We start from the raw sequence: 15,332 nt of genomic DNA, 5'->3' as shown, positions 1-15,332 counted from the left end.
AACTCTCTCTTCCTGCCCCTTCTTCCCACCCCTCTCCAATCCCATCTCCCTGAGCTAAGCATTAACAGCCTGCCGTGTAATTTCCTATTCTTTTTTCTATGAGCATAGAAATGCATATATACATACACAGCCAGCTCTCTCTCCTTTGCCCTCTCTTTACACAGAAAATGGAATTGTACCTTACAAATGATTCCTCAACTTGCTTTTTCCCTTAAATATTGGGGACATCTCTCCAGGACAGTGTGCTTAGATCAACCTCCTTCAGTAGAATGGCCCTACCACAGTTTGTCTAACGGACATTCAGGGCGTCTCAAGTGTTTGCCAACACACACAATGTTAAACAAACTATTATATGTAGGACTTTACATACTCATGCTTTTAGTTCTGTCGCGTAAGCTTCCAAACTGGGATTTCTGATGAAAACTCTGTATATCTTAAATTTGAACTTACCTTGCCAGGTTGGTTTCCAAGGTGGTGGAAACGAATACCTCTGCTGTGTTTCCTGTATCCTCACCGGCTATGGAGATCATTATTCTTTCTTCATTTTTGCCCATCCAATAGATGAAAATGGCATCTTCCTTTATTTTCATTTTCTACTTGTCACTTGTTTGGTATGTTCTTTGGCAATTTGCATCTCCTCTTTAATGAACCATCCATATCCTTTGCCCATTTATTATTTGGATTGTTTGTCTTTTTCATATCAGTTTGAGGGAGTCTTCACATACTTCAGGGATTAACCTTTTTTTTTTTTTTTTTCTCAAACAACAGAGTTTTAATTTGCATAGTTCTGGAGGCTGGAAGTCCCAAGATCATGGTGTTGGCAAAGTAAGGGATTAACCTTTTATTTGTCAAACATGGTATAAATATTGAGGTATTAAATGATATATCATTTGTCTTTTGAATTTGTTAATAGTATTTCTGCCATAGGAAAATTCTTAATTTTTGGATAATCCAGTCTACTTTTTTCTTAATAGCTATGTACTTCCCACCCTCTTTAAGGGTCTTCCTCACTGGTTATTCTGCTAAGGTTTATTATAATATTTTTATTGATTTTTATATTTATACTTTAAATTACTATGGGATTTACTTTAGTATCTGTCATGAAGTGAGAGCCTAATTTTGCTTTATTCCATATAAATAGCCAGTTATGCCAACACTATTTATGCCAAACTACTTTTTCTCACAAAATTAGAATGCCAATTTATCATATACTGTGTTCTTGTATGCATTATTTCTAGATTATATTCTGTCCCACTGATCCGTTTATCTTATGCTCAGCCAGTACCATATTGTTTTTTAGTATAGTGGCTTTAGAATTCGTGTTGTTCTTGCTGGTTTAGAAAACTTGTCAAGACAAATTTTTTGTCAAGTTACAGAAATATGTGCATATCAAAAATATAGTCTAATTCATAGAAGAGTAGTTCTAGCCATTTAAAAATTACACAGCATTTGGAAAAACCAGTTCATACACAAGTCTTAAAACATTCAATTCATGAATAGTATACAACCGCTCAAGTTACTTATTGCCAATTATATGCAGCTTTACTGGGCCTGCTCTCCACGAAGGAACGGCAGTATTGGGCACTCTGGCTGTGGCCGTTAAAGCTGTGGTTTTTAAAAAGCCAATCCAAAATCAGAATCAGTTCATTTTGAATAAAGTATAAGTTTCGATTTAGTACTATAAGTAGGAGTGGTTTAAATTCCAATTCCACCCCTTCTCCTATTAAATTCCATTTTGTTAATATATCAGAAATGTAATGTGTTGTTTGGGGGAAAAGTAAATGAATTACTGGTTTTCAAATACAGTGGTAAGAAATTACTTGTATGCATGCATATAAGCATAACCAATGGACACAGACAGTAGGGGGGTGAGGGCATGTGCTAGGGGTGGGAGTGGCCTGGAGAGAGGTCAATGTGGGGGGGGGGAGAGGAAACGTATGTAATACTTTAAACAATAAAGAATTTAAATTAAAAAAAGATAAAAATAAAAGTAATATTTTTTAAAAAGAAATATTAACTTTGAGCTGCAATGTACAAAGTTGGTACATCTAGCTTAAAAATAGTAAAACAACAAATTCAGGAGTGAAAATACATTTAAAGTTTAACCAAAAACCAAAACTATATTTCTTTCCCTTTAGATGTTGAGACATAAAATGAATCAATTTGTTCTTTTGAAGTTTATGGGCTAGTGAAGATCTACTGCTCTCTGTTTTTTTTTGTTAAAAAGACAAAGTCTTAACCACATAGCTAGAACATGTTTTAAAACAAATCTATTTGCTCACAATGTCATATAAAAGAACAAACCATAAAATTAAATAATTTCTAAGTTAATGAGTAAAAAAGACAATGTAGTTCACAGTGTAAAACACAGGAAAGAAATCACTGACTCTGAGAGTGGATAACACAGAGGAGACTTTTGCCTGAAGTTCACATGGAAGACTTAGAAGTTAAGGGTATCCCACCCCGGCTGAGTTGCTCAGTGGTTAGAGCTTTGGCCTGCAGACAGAAGGGTTGCAGGTTCAATTCCTGGTCAAGGGAACATACCTCAGCTGCAGGTTTAATCCCCATTGGGTTTGATCTCCAGCTCCGGTTGGGGCATGTGTGGGAGGCAGCCAGTCGATGTCTCTCTCACATTGATGTTTCTCTCTTTCCCTCTCTCCCGATATCCCTCCTCCCTCCCTCTCTCTCTCTAAAAAAATCAATGGAAAAATATCCTCGGGTGAGGAGTAACAAAAAAAAGAAGAAGTAGTAGTAGTTAAGGGTGTCCCAAACAGAGAGCAATGGCTTTGTTTCCAGCTTTCCTGGCAGACCCTGCTGCAGGGTCAGGTTTATTGCTGACATTTCACCTCCATAAGTTCTTAAATAAATTGAGACATATATTAGTGATAAGTCTGAGGTGAACTGGAAAAACCTTAAAAATAATCTTTAAAACAAAAGTGATACGACCATTTGGCAATGATACTTATTATCTTAACAAGTACCAAAAATTTACCATTTGGCCAACTCTCCTAACTTCCGGCCAACCTTGTCCTTCCTCCCTTCCTCCCTTCCTTCCTTCCTTCCTCCCTTCCTTCCTTCCTTCCTTCCTTCCTTCCTTCCTTCCTTCCTTCCTCCCTCCCTCCCTCCCTTCCTTCCTTCCTTCCTTCCTTCCTTCCTTCTCCTCACCTGAGGATATTTCCCATTGATTTTCAGGGAGAGTGGAAGAAAGACGGAAAGGCAGAGAGAAACATTGATGTGAGAAAAACACACCGATTGGTTGCCTACTGCACAAGCCCTGACCAAGGCCTGGGCCAGGGAGGAGTCTGCAACTGAGGTACATGCCCTTGACTAGAATCAAACCCGGGACCCTTTGGTCCACATGCCGACACTCTATCCACTGAGCCAAACTGGCTAGGGCAACCTTGTTATTTCTCACTCCCTATTCTCCCATTAAAGCTATTAGTCCCACTACCATGCATCACCTAAAGTTTTAAACCTGGAGCCGCCAAGAAAAATCTTTTTAACAAGTTTTGCTTTTAAGTCACTGAGTATGTCCAATACTCAGGTATCAACTAAGAACATGTTATACCTCTCAAGTAGATTAATTCACTTCATAAGAACATGTCAACATAGAAAACATTAGGTAACATGAAAAAAGACCACTGAACATCTCTACCTATGATTTTGATATGTCAGAGTAGAAGTATTTTCATTGAATTGATTTGGAAAAGCCTTATACCAAAACTGCACTAGTATTACCAGTGTTTACTGAAAATAGATATGTGTTCTACTACAAAATTAACCTAACCAAAAAAAAAAAAAAAAAAAAAAAAAAGCTCCACTTCCTCTCAGAGAGTTATGTTGTGCAGGCATCCTATAGATAGTATTATGAAAGGATTTCATTTTTGCCCAGCCGGCATGGCTCAGTGGTTGAAAATCGATCTATGAACCAGGAGGTCAGGATTCGATTCCCAGTCAGGGCACATGTCCAGCTTGTGGGCTCAATCCCCAGTGCGGGGGGGGGGGGGGGGGGCGGAGTGTAGGAGGCAGCTGATCAGTGGTTTTTTTCTCATCATTGATGTTTCTCTCTCTCTCTCTCCATCTCCCTTCCTCTCTGAAATCAATAGAAATGTGCTTTAATAAAAAGGATTTCATTTTTGCAATAGGCTGGGCTCACAGTGAAGTATGCTAGTACAGAGATCATGTGTTTATAATATTACTATAAGAATGTCATTAGTGCCCTAGCTGGTTTGGCCCAGTGGATAGACCGTCGCCCTGTGGACTGAAGGGTCCCAGGTTCGATTATGGTCAAGGGCACATGCCCAGGTGTGGGCTCGATTCCCAAGAGGCAGCCGATCAATGATTCTCTCTCATTATTGATGTTTCTCTCTCTCTCTCTCTCTCTCTCTCTCTCTCTCTCTCTTTCTCTCTCCATTCCTCTCTGAAATAAATAAAAACATATTTTTAAAAATGTCATTAGTGAAATGTATATATGGCATATAAAAAACTAGCATTAAAGCTCTTAAGGGCAAGAGCCCAAACTAGCAGCTGCTAGAAAAGGTGCTGCTAGGAATTAAAACCACAATGGAATGAATTAATTCACATAAACTGTATTGCTGAAACTACTGGACCAAAGGAGAATGGACTTTTGCCCCCGTTAGCTACGTTTGCCCACTCTTGAAAACGGAAGCAGTCCCTTGCAGTCTTGCACACAGTGTTGTCAGGAGCAGCCCGAGCAGTCAGCAGGAGGTTCTGATTGAAGGAGGGCTGTCTGTTTCCATCAAGCCTCACAGCTCCACTGGTCACAACAAGAGCTATATACTCTGGGCCGGGGTAGCTTGCTCATGAACTGGTTGGCAATCTAACACATTAATCTGCAATTCAGTAGAAGGTCACACCTCAAAAAAAATCAGTTAAGGCTTCCAGCCCTGTAACAACATTTCCATTCCATATTAAAGTGGCCCTGTCCAGATACAGCCGGGTCAGTGCCGTCTTCTTTTGTCCATTATCTCATAGTAAATATTGACCAGTTCCTCGGCAGCTCTACATGCCTGGTCTGCATAAGTTTTAGAATCCACAGCCATGGCCATCGGGAAGCCCAAAGCAGCCTGTGGAGGAGGTGGTGGTGTCACTGCTTCCTCATGTGTCCGGCTCCCTCATGTGGGAGGCTGGCTTGTGGCTCCTCAGAATAAAGGTCACGGTCACTCCTTCCTTAATACCCTGCTGTCTCCCTGACTCCAGACTTTTCCAAATCTTCTCATACTTTTAACCTTTTTTTAACACCCCACGGTTATCTTTCCTTTTGCCTTGTACCTTTCTCCGAGTACCTTCTCTGTTCCCGAACTTGGCTCTTCTAAGAGTTTTATTTTATTTTTTTAAAAATATTTTTATTGATTTTTATTTTATTTTTTTTTAAATATATTTTTTATTGGTTTTTTACAGAGAAGAAGGAAGAGGGATAGATAGTCAGAAACATCGATGAGAGAGAAACATCGATCAGCTGCCTCTTGCACACCTCCCACTGGGGATGTGCCCGCAACCAAGGTACATGCCCTTGACCGGAATCGAACCTGGGACCTTTCAGTCCGCAGGCTGACGCTCTATCCACTGAGCCAAACCGGTTTTGGCTTATTGATTTTTAGAGAGAGAAGACGGGAAAGGAAGAGAGTGATAGAAACATCGATGAGAGAGAAAGTCATCGATTGGCTGCCTTCTGCATGGCCCCACTGGGGATCAAGCCCGCAACCTGGGCATGTGCCCTGACCGGGAATCGAACCGGCGACCTCCTGGTTCCTGGGTCAATGCTCAAATGTTGAGCCATACCAACCGGGCTTCTAAGAGTTTTAATAATTGGCAAGGCAAGTCTCTCCCATTGTTTTTTGCTTTCTTTCTGGGGTTGGGGAGCAGAGGGACTAGAGAGAGGCAGGGCTCTTTTCTGATGTTTGTTCTTCCACATGAACTTTTAAAATCTTTTTTGTTAAGATGAAAGCAAAGAGAGAGAAAACGAGAGTTGTTCCCACCAGAATGGCATCCCTGTTAGTCTTCCAGGAGTTTGGAAGGCCCCGTGCCTGCCACTGCTCAAAGGCTCTTTTAGGCACCTACTGGCCTTGTGATCCTGTGAGTACATAGCAGAAAAAGACAAAGGCAGCATTGGCCTGAGCTTAGAACTTTCCCTATGCAGAATATTGTTGTGGTTTCCCCTTGGAAAATAAATGCAAATGCATATTTGTAATAGAATTTATTGGGGTGACTTTGGTTTGCAAAACCATTCAGGTTTCTAGTGGACAACTCAGTAAAATATCATCTGCACACTGCATCATGCACCCATCGCCCAAAGTAAAGTCTAAATTATATTATGGTCATAGAGTTTGGTGATTATGTGTTGGTTTAAAATGTAAAATGGATCAGAGATAAATTTGTGTTGGTTAACATGCTGCAAAAAACACCCTGTACTAGTATATGCCTCTTTTAGTATGTAGGTAAGCTGTTTTTTTGTTTGTTTGTTTGTTTGTTTGTTTGTTTGTAAGAGATACCAAGAGGTAGAGTTGCTGGATAGGAGGGCGTGCACATTTAACATTCCTCTAGCTACTGCCAAATTGCTAAGCCCTCCGTGAGGCCGTCCTCCCAGGCTCTCAGCAGTCTCCCTCACCTTGTCAATTGGCCCCTGCATGGTTCTCAGGCAGATAAATGAGATTGGTTCATGGTACAAATGTTTGAGAGAGCTATTAAAGGGAGTGGACAGCCAGTTTGGAGTTGGCACAGTACTCCTGTATTCCACCCCATCACCGCCTCCCTGCCCCATTCAGCCATCTCAAGGCATCATACAAAATAAGGATTTCCCCTACTTTGGATTTCCCTTACTTTGGATTTCCCTTCTGGATCTTTTTCCTGTTGGTGGAACCCTCCCAACTCTAATGCTTTTCAGCAGTACTCTGTGTGCAAGAAATTCTTCCTAACAAGAAATAAATAAATTCTTCCTTGGTATCATTTTCTCTTGCACACACACACACACACACACACACACACACACACACACACTACTTTAGAAGTGCTTGCTGTGTGGCAGTGCCCTGGAAATGCTGAGCTAGATTCTATCCCTGGCTTTGTCCCTTTTTTCAAAATCTATATTTAATCAGCTTGGTCCTAAAGGGAATTAGCCAAGTCAGGGCTCCAGTGAGTGCCAAAGGCTTGGGATTGCACCAGGGGTTCTGAACCTGGAGCCCAAGAGCGGACCTCTGGGAGTGTGTGAACCTCCTCAACCGCCTACAGCGCGTGTGGGTTTATGGGTGCTGCTTTTAACGGGGTCTCAGAGTAGATGTGTGACCACTGTTCACCTCCACCCCAAAAAGGTTAAGAACCACTGCCACAGGAACAGAGTAAGTAGCTACTTCAAAAGCAGGCAAAGTAAAGAAATGGCATTCTAGAATCTAGGGAGGGGATCTTTTTTTTTTTTTTTTTTTTTTTTTTAGGGAGGGGATCTTAATAAGAGATGCTAGGGGAAACTGTGTACAAACTTTTGTGTGAATACACCTGGGATGAGGACACAGAGATTGCATCAGATCTCCAAAGAGATCATAGCTTCCAGATTTAAGAATCATAGGTATGAAGGCTTAATGATGTTAAGGCATTAATGTCATCTGAGAGGGAATATTTATAACTAGAGGCCCAGTACATGAAAATTCATGCACTGGGGTTGGGGGTTCCCTCAGCTCGGCCTGCCCCCTCTCACAGTCCGGGAGCCCTCAGGGGCAGGAGGTGACCTGGCGATCAGGGGAAGGCGACGCCCCATCGCACCTCTGCTGCTGCCACTGCCAGCAGCGCAAGCCTCGGCCAACCCTGGTTACCTGAGCCTCAGGCAGACTTGGGGGGCTGGAGGCCTGAGGGGACTGGGGGACCCCAGCGGGGCTGAGGGGACTGGGCACCACCATCTTGTGGCTGTGGGCACTGCCATCTTTGAAGTCGGGGCAGTCAATTATCATATTCCCTCCTTATTGGCCGTGGGTGCCGCCATCTTTGCGACAGTGTGAGGGTCAGTTAGCATGTTCCCTCCTTATTAGATAGGATAGTAATTATTTTCAAAATGTAAATGCATTTAGTTCATAGCAGAAAATCTGAAAAGGTCTTCAGGAAATCTTCTAAAATTCATCTACAATCCCAACACCCAGAGGTAATGACTGTTTGTTTATTTGTTTGTTTTTAGTTTTTTTCAGAATGTCTGGTATCTGCCTGTCTCTCATTCTCTCTCCATATACATGTGTACATGCAAACCTAGAATTATACTGATTTTTATCTACATATTATTTTATGAGCACTGTCTCTTATTGTTGTTTCCTAAAATTCTTTTTTACTGTTTTATGTGATTTCAACCAAATCTTATGTAGAAGAATAAAATATAAAATAAATGAAAGATGAGAAGTTCTAGCTAGAGTACAGAGAGAGAAGAAACACAATTTGAAAGCCACTGCTTTCAAAACATAAGGTTTTGTTGTTGTTTGGTTTTGCTGCAAAAAGCTTTATTGTTTCATTTGGTCCAACGCATGGGAGAGGGCTTCAGGGTGGTTAAAAGAATGGCTAGGAGTTCCAGGAAGAGGCTCAGGTAAAAGCCAGGCACCTGGGGATGCAGAGGGGCCTCTGAAAGGCCTCTGGGCTCCAAAGGCTCCTAGTCGTGCTTGACGGTGAGCCTTTCGAAGAGATACTCGCCCAGCCCAGCCTGGGGGCTGCCAGCCTGTGGGTGTTAGTCACGTGGTGGCCCATCTTCTTGATGAGTTTCACCGCCTCATCCAGAAAGTGGTTCTCCAGGAAGTCACAGAGCTGAGGGTCTGCATGGTAGAACCCAGGGCCTGCAGCTCCAAAGGGCCTGGTTCAGGTGCCTCTCCAAGGCCAAGGGGGCTGCCATGGCATCCTGAGTTTTGCCCCACTCACCTTGGGGAGGCTTCAGCACGTCCTGGAAGAGAATGTGGCCACCATGCTGGTTTTGCCACTTTAAGAGATGCTCAGCACCCTCGTGCTTCTTCTCCGCCAACTTGTGGAAGAAGTGGCCCCCCTTCCCCCCCACCCCCCCCACAGAGCCACATCGTGGCTGTGGAACTAGAAGCCCAGAGAGAGGTAGGTGTGGGAGGCCCACAGATGCAGGTTGGCCAGGCGGTTGACTCAGCCTCCACATCGATGGAATAATTCTGACCATTTTGGGAGCTCATGGTTGTTTGGCAATAAGGAATTAAGGTAGAAAAAAAAGTGGTGTGTTGGCTGGTCTTGGCAGTGGTTCTGAAGGTGGTGACTGGATAAGACGCAGGAGAGTGGCCAAAGGCTGGAAGAAGGAGTGTCCCTTCTTGGGTCTGTTCCATCCAAACACTGTTGAAGCAAGAGACAGATCCAGGATCGCAAGGGCACTGTCTCAAAACATGAGTTTTAATGGCTGTATTCTATTATTAGATGTGTAGGGTGACCAAATTTAGCAAATAAAAATATAAGATGTCCAGGTAAATTAGAATTTCAGATAAACAATAATTTTTTTAGTACAACTATCTTCCAATGTGAATTTTAGATAAGCAAAGAACAGGTTTTATTTAGAATAAGTATATCCCATGCAGTATTTGGGACATAGTTATCCTAAAAAAACGTATTTGTTCTTTATCTGAAATTCTAATTTAACTGGGTAGCCTCTATTTTACGTGGCCACCTTATGATGTGCTATATAGTTTATCTAACCAAGCTTCCATTGTTGGACATTTAGATTGTTTCCAATGTTTTACTGGTATAAAAAATTGGAGTGGTATATCTTTGTACCCACATCTTCATATACTTATCTATAATAATAAAAGTGTAGCCCTAACCGTTTGGCTCAATGGATAGAGCGCTGGCCTGCGGACTCAAAGGTCCCAGGTTCAATTCCGATCAAGGGCATGTACCTTGCTTGCAGGCACATACCCAGTAGGGAGTGTGCAGGAGGCAGCTGATCGATGTTTCTCTCTCATCGATGTTTCTAACTCTCTATCCCTCTCCCTTCCTCTCTGTAAAAAATCAATAAAATATATTTTAAAAAAATAATAATAAAAGTGTAATATGCTAATTAGACCAGACGTCCTTCTGGACGACCTTCCTGATGAAGCTGGGGCTGTGAGGGCCGAGGCAGCAGCTGGCTGCGGTTGCCTCGGGCCAAGACAAGCCACATGGCTGTGAGGGCCGAGCCCCTTGCACGAATTTCGTGCATTGGGCCTCTAGTTATTTTATAACATCCTAGAATTATAATTGCTAGACCAAAGGTTGTAAACATCTTAAAGGCTTTTGATTTATTTGCCAATTTGTTTTCCACAAAGGAACATACTCCCAAGAGCTGTGTATATGAGTGCCTGTTTTGGGAGGGGTCAAATATGCATCAATCCATTACTAGTGGTTTATGTTGGCTTGGCTTGCTGCCCTGGTGAGACCCTGAGATATTAAGCTTCAAGGCTGGCAAGTTTGATGGGTGGGGCTCAGGGTGGCCAAAAGGGGCTGGTTAGCCTAACACCATCCGGGTGCTTGGGGTCAAGGGTCAGGGCTGATAAGACAGGGTAGAAGTGTGTGGGACAGTCAAAGGAGAAGAGGTCACAGTGACAGATCTCACCAAGAAGTAGAAATAAGCTGTAAAGAGGCAGGCTCACTGTCAGGCATTCTTTTTAGTAAGCAGCCTGTGTTCCATAAAGACGACTGTTCCAAGGAGGGGAGAGGCTAGAGAGGAAAAGTCTCAAAGGGCTTCTTTTTCCCACTTAAAAAAATAAAAATGACATCAACATCGTAATAACTGAAAGGTTGGAAAATCACCCGTAATCTCTCCATCCTAACAAATCGCTGTTTTTATTTTTCAGTGTGCCTTTCTTGTCACAGTCCATAATTTTTACATATCTGCAATCACAGAGCATATGCAATTTTCATCCTGCTCTTTCCTCCCATTATTGAGCAAGCATTTTTCTGTGCTGCTACAGAGCTTTCATAGCTACTATGGTTAATGTTATTTTTTTTCTTGATTTCACAGCTAATAATTATTCATTAAGACAAATCAGAACATCCAGATAAACAAAAATGGAATCACAATGCACATATTAATTTGTAGCCTGCCTTTTTTCACTGAACTGTGGATGGTGAACATCTTTCTTTGTTTAACAGAATACATTTCTATGTCTTTTTAAATAGTTGCAATGTGTTCTGTTGAAGGGGTGTACCATAATTCATTGACCTGATTTCCTATTACTGGAAATCTAGGGGTTTTTTCCTCCACAATCTTTTGCTACTGTAAATGGAACCCATTTTTAATCATTTCCTTAGGACAGGTTTCTAAAATTGAATCATAGGTACACATCTTTTTCAGACTCTTGATACATACTGGTAAATTTACCTCTAAAAGATTTATACCAGGTTATGCTCCCTGTAAGAATGCATAAGAGTGTATTTATTTCCCCACAGCCTATATCAATTATTGTAAATGATTGCCATATAGTCTTTTCAGTTCACAGAACATAATTTACTTATTTATTTCCCTACTCTTGACATTTTGATTGTCTTCAAATTTCCAGTCTTATAAATAAGACTGTTACAAACATCTTTATGCCTAATAATTGTCTATAATTAGTTATAAGATTAAAATAGGAACCCTAAATGAGTGACATATTTACACATGTCACTCCCCTTCCAAAGGTTAAATTTAATTCTTCTGGGTATATGGGAGATTTGGGGCCCAGTTGGCAGTCTACCATGGTTAGGGGAAGATAATGGACAGAATAAAACAGAAAAGGCCGTGGGCCAAAAAATATAGCACTAGAAATGTACTGCCAGAATATTTTCCAAAAGGGTACTAATTTAATAACCATTCTAGTGGCTTAAAAACAATTTAATGTAATATTCAAAGATATTAGTCAAGAAAGAAAACCACTATCCACCATTAACCCACAATAATGTCATTCCCACAAAGGACTCTTTAATCACAGTGAAACATCCATTTCTGTCCCTCCCAAATCTAGCGTGCCCATCTGCCTAGCTCAGGCACTTGGCAGGAGCCGCCAGTGGGGCTCCCAGGTTACCCTGCTTTCTGCAGCTTCCCATGCTAGAGAGATCCTTTGTATTCTTACCTCCTGTGCAAACCTCAAGACCCCAGAGGGAGCAAGTACCATTTTTATGACAATCAGAGCTGCCGACCTCTCCCTTCAGTTCCTGGGGAACCAGGGTCTCTGGAGCACAATGTACACAACCGCTTGATGTGACACTGCTGAGCACCTACTGTGTGCTAAGCACACTGGTAGGTCACATAGGACAAAGCTCTCAGAGGTCCTCCATAATCTGCAGTAAGTGGGTGCTGAAGACTGATGGAGTGAATGGGTGTTGTTACAGATCACTTAATGTTCAAGGTGGAAGAGCCCTCAGCGATCATCTTTTTTATGTTTTCAGATTTTTCCCTGATTATTCGCTCACATTCAAACTCTTCCAGTGGAACCCTCCCTCACCCGCAACAGGGTTGTTATTTGATAAGGATTACACTGAGTTTGTAGATGAAGTCAGGGAGGACATATCTTTATATCACTGAGAATATATGAAGAACATATATAATAAGTGGTTTGTTTACATTATCCTACAAACATGACAGTCATTGTGTTGTTGCTCATTAACAGTTATGGTTCAGTGCACTGTGCAAAAACTGTGAATGCAGTGAATGTGGTGCCTAACTCCAAGTTTCCATTGGTCCCAGCACGTGCACCTGTGATACACCGTGATTAGGTGACTTGTGTCTCTGATTTCTCATTGAATGAAACTGCATCTTTGGTACATCCCAGAAGTCATCAAAAGGCTCTGTCCATTAAAATATTAGTATTATTCCTGTCTCCAGGTTTTATGACCAGTTTTTGTGCTGTACCTAAATAAAATGCTGGGCTGCAGGGAGAGGTGCCAGTCCAGAGGCATGGTCCCTCTTGAAGGACAAGTTGTACCTGCCCCAGAGGTGGCCCTCAAAGAAAACCACTCAGAAGGCAGGCTGCTATTTCTCAATTCCCCTACCCCTCCTCCTTTTTCTTTTTTGCTTAATCTGATTTTAAAAGTCAGCCTCTGTTATGCTTTCTCCTATTGGTAGATAGAATCTGTTTAATTATTAGTCATGAACCATAGGAAATGTACTTCTACAATTGACCCACAATGATAATAATGTACTGCATCAGCTACTATTCTTTTTTTAAAATATATTTTTATTGATTTCAGAGAGGAAGGGAGAGAGAGAGAGAGAGAGAGCAATAGAAACATCAATAATGAGAGAGAATCATTGATCGGCTGCCTCCTGCACTCCCCGCACTGGGGATTGAGCCAGCAACCCAGGCATGTTCCCTGATCGGTAATCGAACCCGTGACCTCCTGGTTCATAGGTGGACGCTCAACCCCTCAACACCGGCCAGGCTCAGCTACTATTCTTTGTTCTAAAAAGTGTTATAAACTGAGATGCCTAGCCCATGATCAGGGTCTTGCTGAGTTCTAATGGGTTGGATTTGATCCTGGCCCAGCTGGTCCCGACCTCAGTGGGTGAAGCAGGAGGCTGTCGCCACCCTTGAAATAATCATACAGTATGTGTTCTGTGTGTTATAAGGCCTATTATTCTTTTTATTTTTCCAGTTAATATCTGGCAGGTTCAAGTTCAGTAGACTCTGAAATGAAACACCTGAGGTGCCATGCTAGCGTATAAACGTTGACATATTACACTTGTGTGACTAGAGCAGAACGGGCGGTGACCTGCGCCATATGTTGGCCAGGAGGGTGTTGTTGGGGCCCAGGGAGCCTTGGGGTTGCCCTGCCTCAGCAGTTTATGCCACTGGTTTCCTTTCTCGCAGCTGCAGAGCATGGCACTTTAGTTTGGGGGGTTGGTGCCATCAAACAGACAGGAACCTAAACAGGCATCAGCTTTGTCTCCCCCTTTTGCTATGATTGCAACAAAAGTCATCAGGACCCTGAGGGTGTCCCTGAGCTGACCCAAGGAAATGTGGTTGTTTGCTTTTTGGTCTGAGTAATACAAACTCTTGTACTTTTCACTTTTTCCATAGCACCCTCGCCATAGCAGAGAAGTTTCCATGCCCGTGTCAGGCCAGGAGATGACAGCACTGGGCAAGTCCCCATCTGAGCCATGAACTGATGCTCTGACCCTGAGCCCAGGAGGGAGGCAGCCTCCAGGCTGCACTTGTCAGGACCTGCTTGTGTTCTGGGCATCAGTGTCCAGCTTCCTTTGGAGCCAAGGGACCCAGAATTGGAAGGGAGGCGCCAGGCACATCTGGGTCCAGGAGTCGTTTGAGGCACACAGAGGAAGCTTTGTGCTTAGGCTCTGCAGCCAGACAGCCTCAATTCTAGTCCTAGCCCAGCCCCTCAGCAGTTGTGTGACCTTAGGCATGTTGTTTAACTTCTCCAAGCCTCGGTTTTCACCCCTGGAAAATGAGAATAAGAGCATCTATTTGGCAGGGCTGTTGGGAGTCAGAAATAAGCACCTAGCGAAGCCCCAGCTCATCGCAGATCCTCAGCAAGCAGTCAGCACCGGCTCATTTCTGTAGAAAAGGCCTAAGTCTTCATCATGCTCTTCAGAGGTATGGTTGGGAGGGAAAGGCAGGGTTCAGGTACCCTTCACAGACCGAGGAATGCTCCACTCCAGCTGGGTAAACCGATAAACAGGTAGAAACTGAGCTGTCACACCACACATTCTCTAGGGTGAACCACCCTTAAGTCCCTCTGTCCCGAGGTTTCCTCTGGGTTGGGAAGAACATAGGAAATGAGACCTGGGGAGCGTGTTTCGACCTGGACCCTGGATCTGAGCAGAGACCATCTGGAATGGTAGGTCTGATGCCTGTCCCAGCCTTGAATAGAGGACCCTGTTTGGCTGAGATCCCTAAGGGAATGGGCAGTGTATCCCCTCTTTCCTAGTGAGACCACTTGTGTCATAAAACTGTGGAGTCATCAGTGCTCCTGGAACAGTCAGGTCATGGGGGAAATGTAACTGGGAGCCCCAGGTGAGCTTCCAGCAGCCCCTTCCTTGTGCTGCCGAGTATGTAATTAAACTAGAGCTCCCTGAGCCTGTGGGCATGGGTGGTGCAAGGTGGTGGTTTCCATAGCAGCCACGGAAACTAGCTGAGTTGCAGTCAGCTCTGCTAAGGGTGTAGCTCTGGGTCAGTACAAATAGAGGCCAAACAGCAGACTCAAGGTGAGGGTCCTTGGGAAGGGGATCAGGGGAGATGGGTTCCAAGGACCCTCCTGGTTCTTGGTCCTGTGATTTCACCAGCCCATGACTGGCAGCAGCTCAGCCTTGGTAACACAGTGGAGCCGCCTGGAGAGCTGTAAGAACTCCTGGAGCATGTGTCCCACCT

General features: G+C 43.1%; 1 protein-coding gene and 1 pseudogene across 2 annotated transcripts in view; one reads left to right on the top strand and one right to left on the bottom strand.

Moving 5' to 3' along the window:
- The window catches only part of GALNT16 (polypeptide N-acetylgalactosaminyltransferase 16), an 88,821-nt gene that overhangs the window by 32,398 nt on the left and 41,091 nt on the right, over positions 1-15,332 (top strand). The window lies entirely within an intron of this gene.
- Positions 4,579-5,069, bottom strand: LOC308253522 (NTF2-related export protein 2-like; annotated as a pseudogene). Its single transcript has one exon. The product of its transcript is annotated as an NTF2-related export protein 2-like (transcript).

This window comes from Plecotus auritus (assembly GCF_963455305.1).
Source record: "Plecotus auritus genome assembly, chromosome: 1".
Classification (NCBI taxonomy): Eukaryota; Metazoa; Chordata; class Mammalia; order Chiroptera; family Vespertilionidae; genus Plecotus; species Plecotus auritus.
This window is presented reverse-complemented; position numbering and strand designations above follow the sequence as displayed.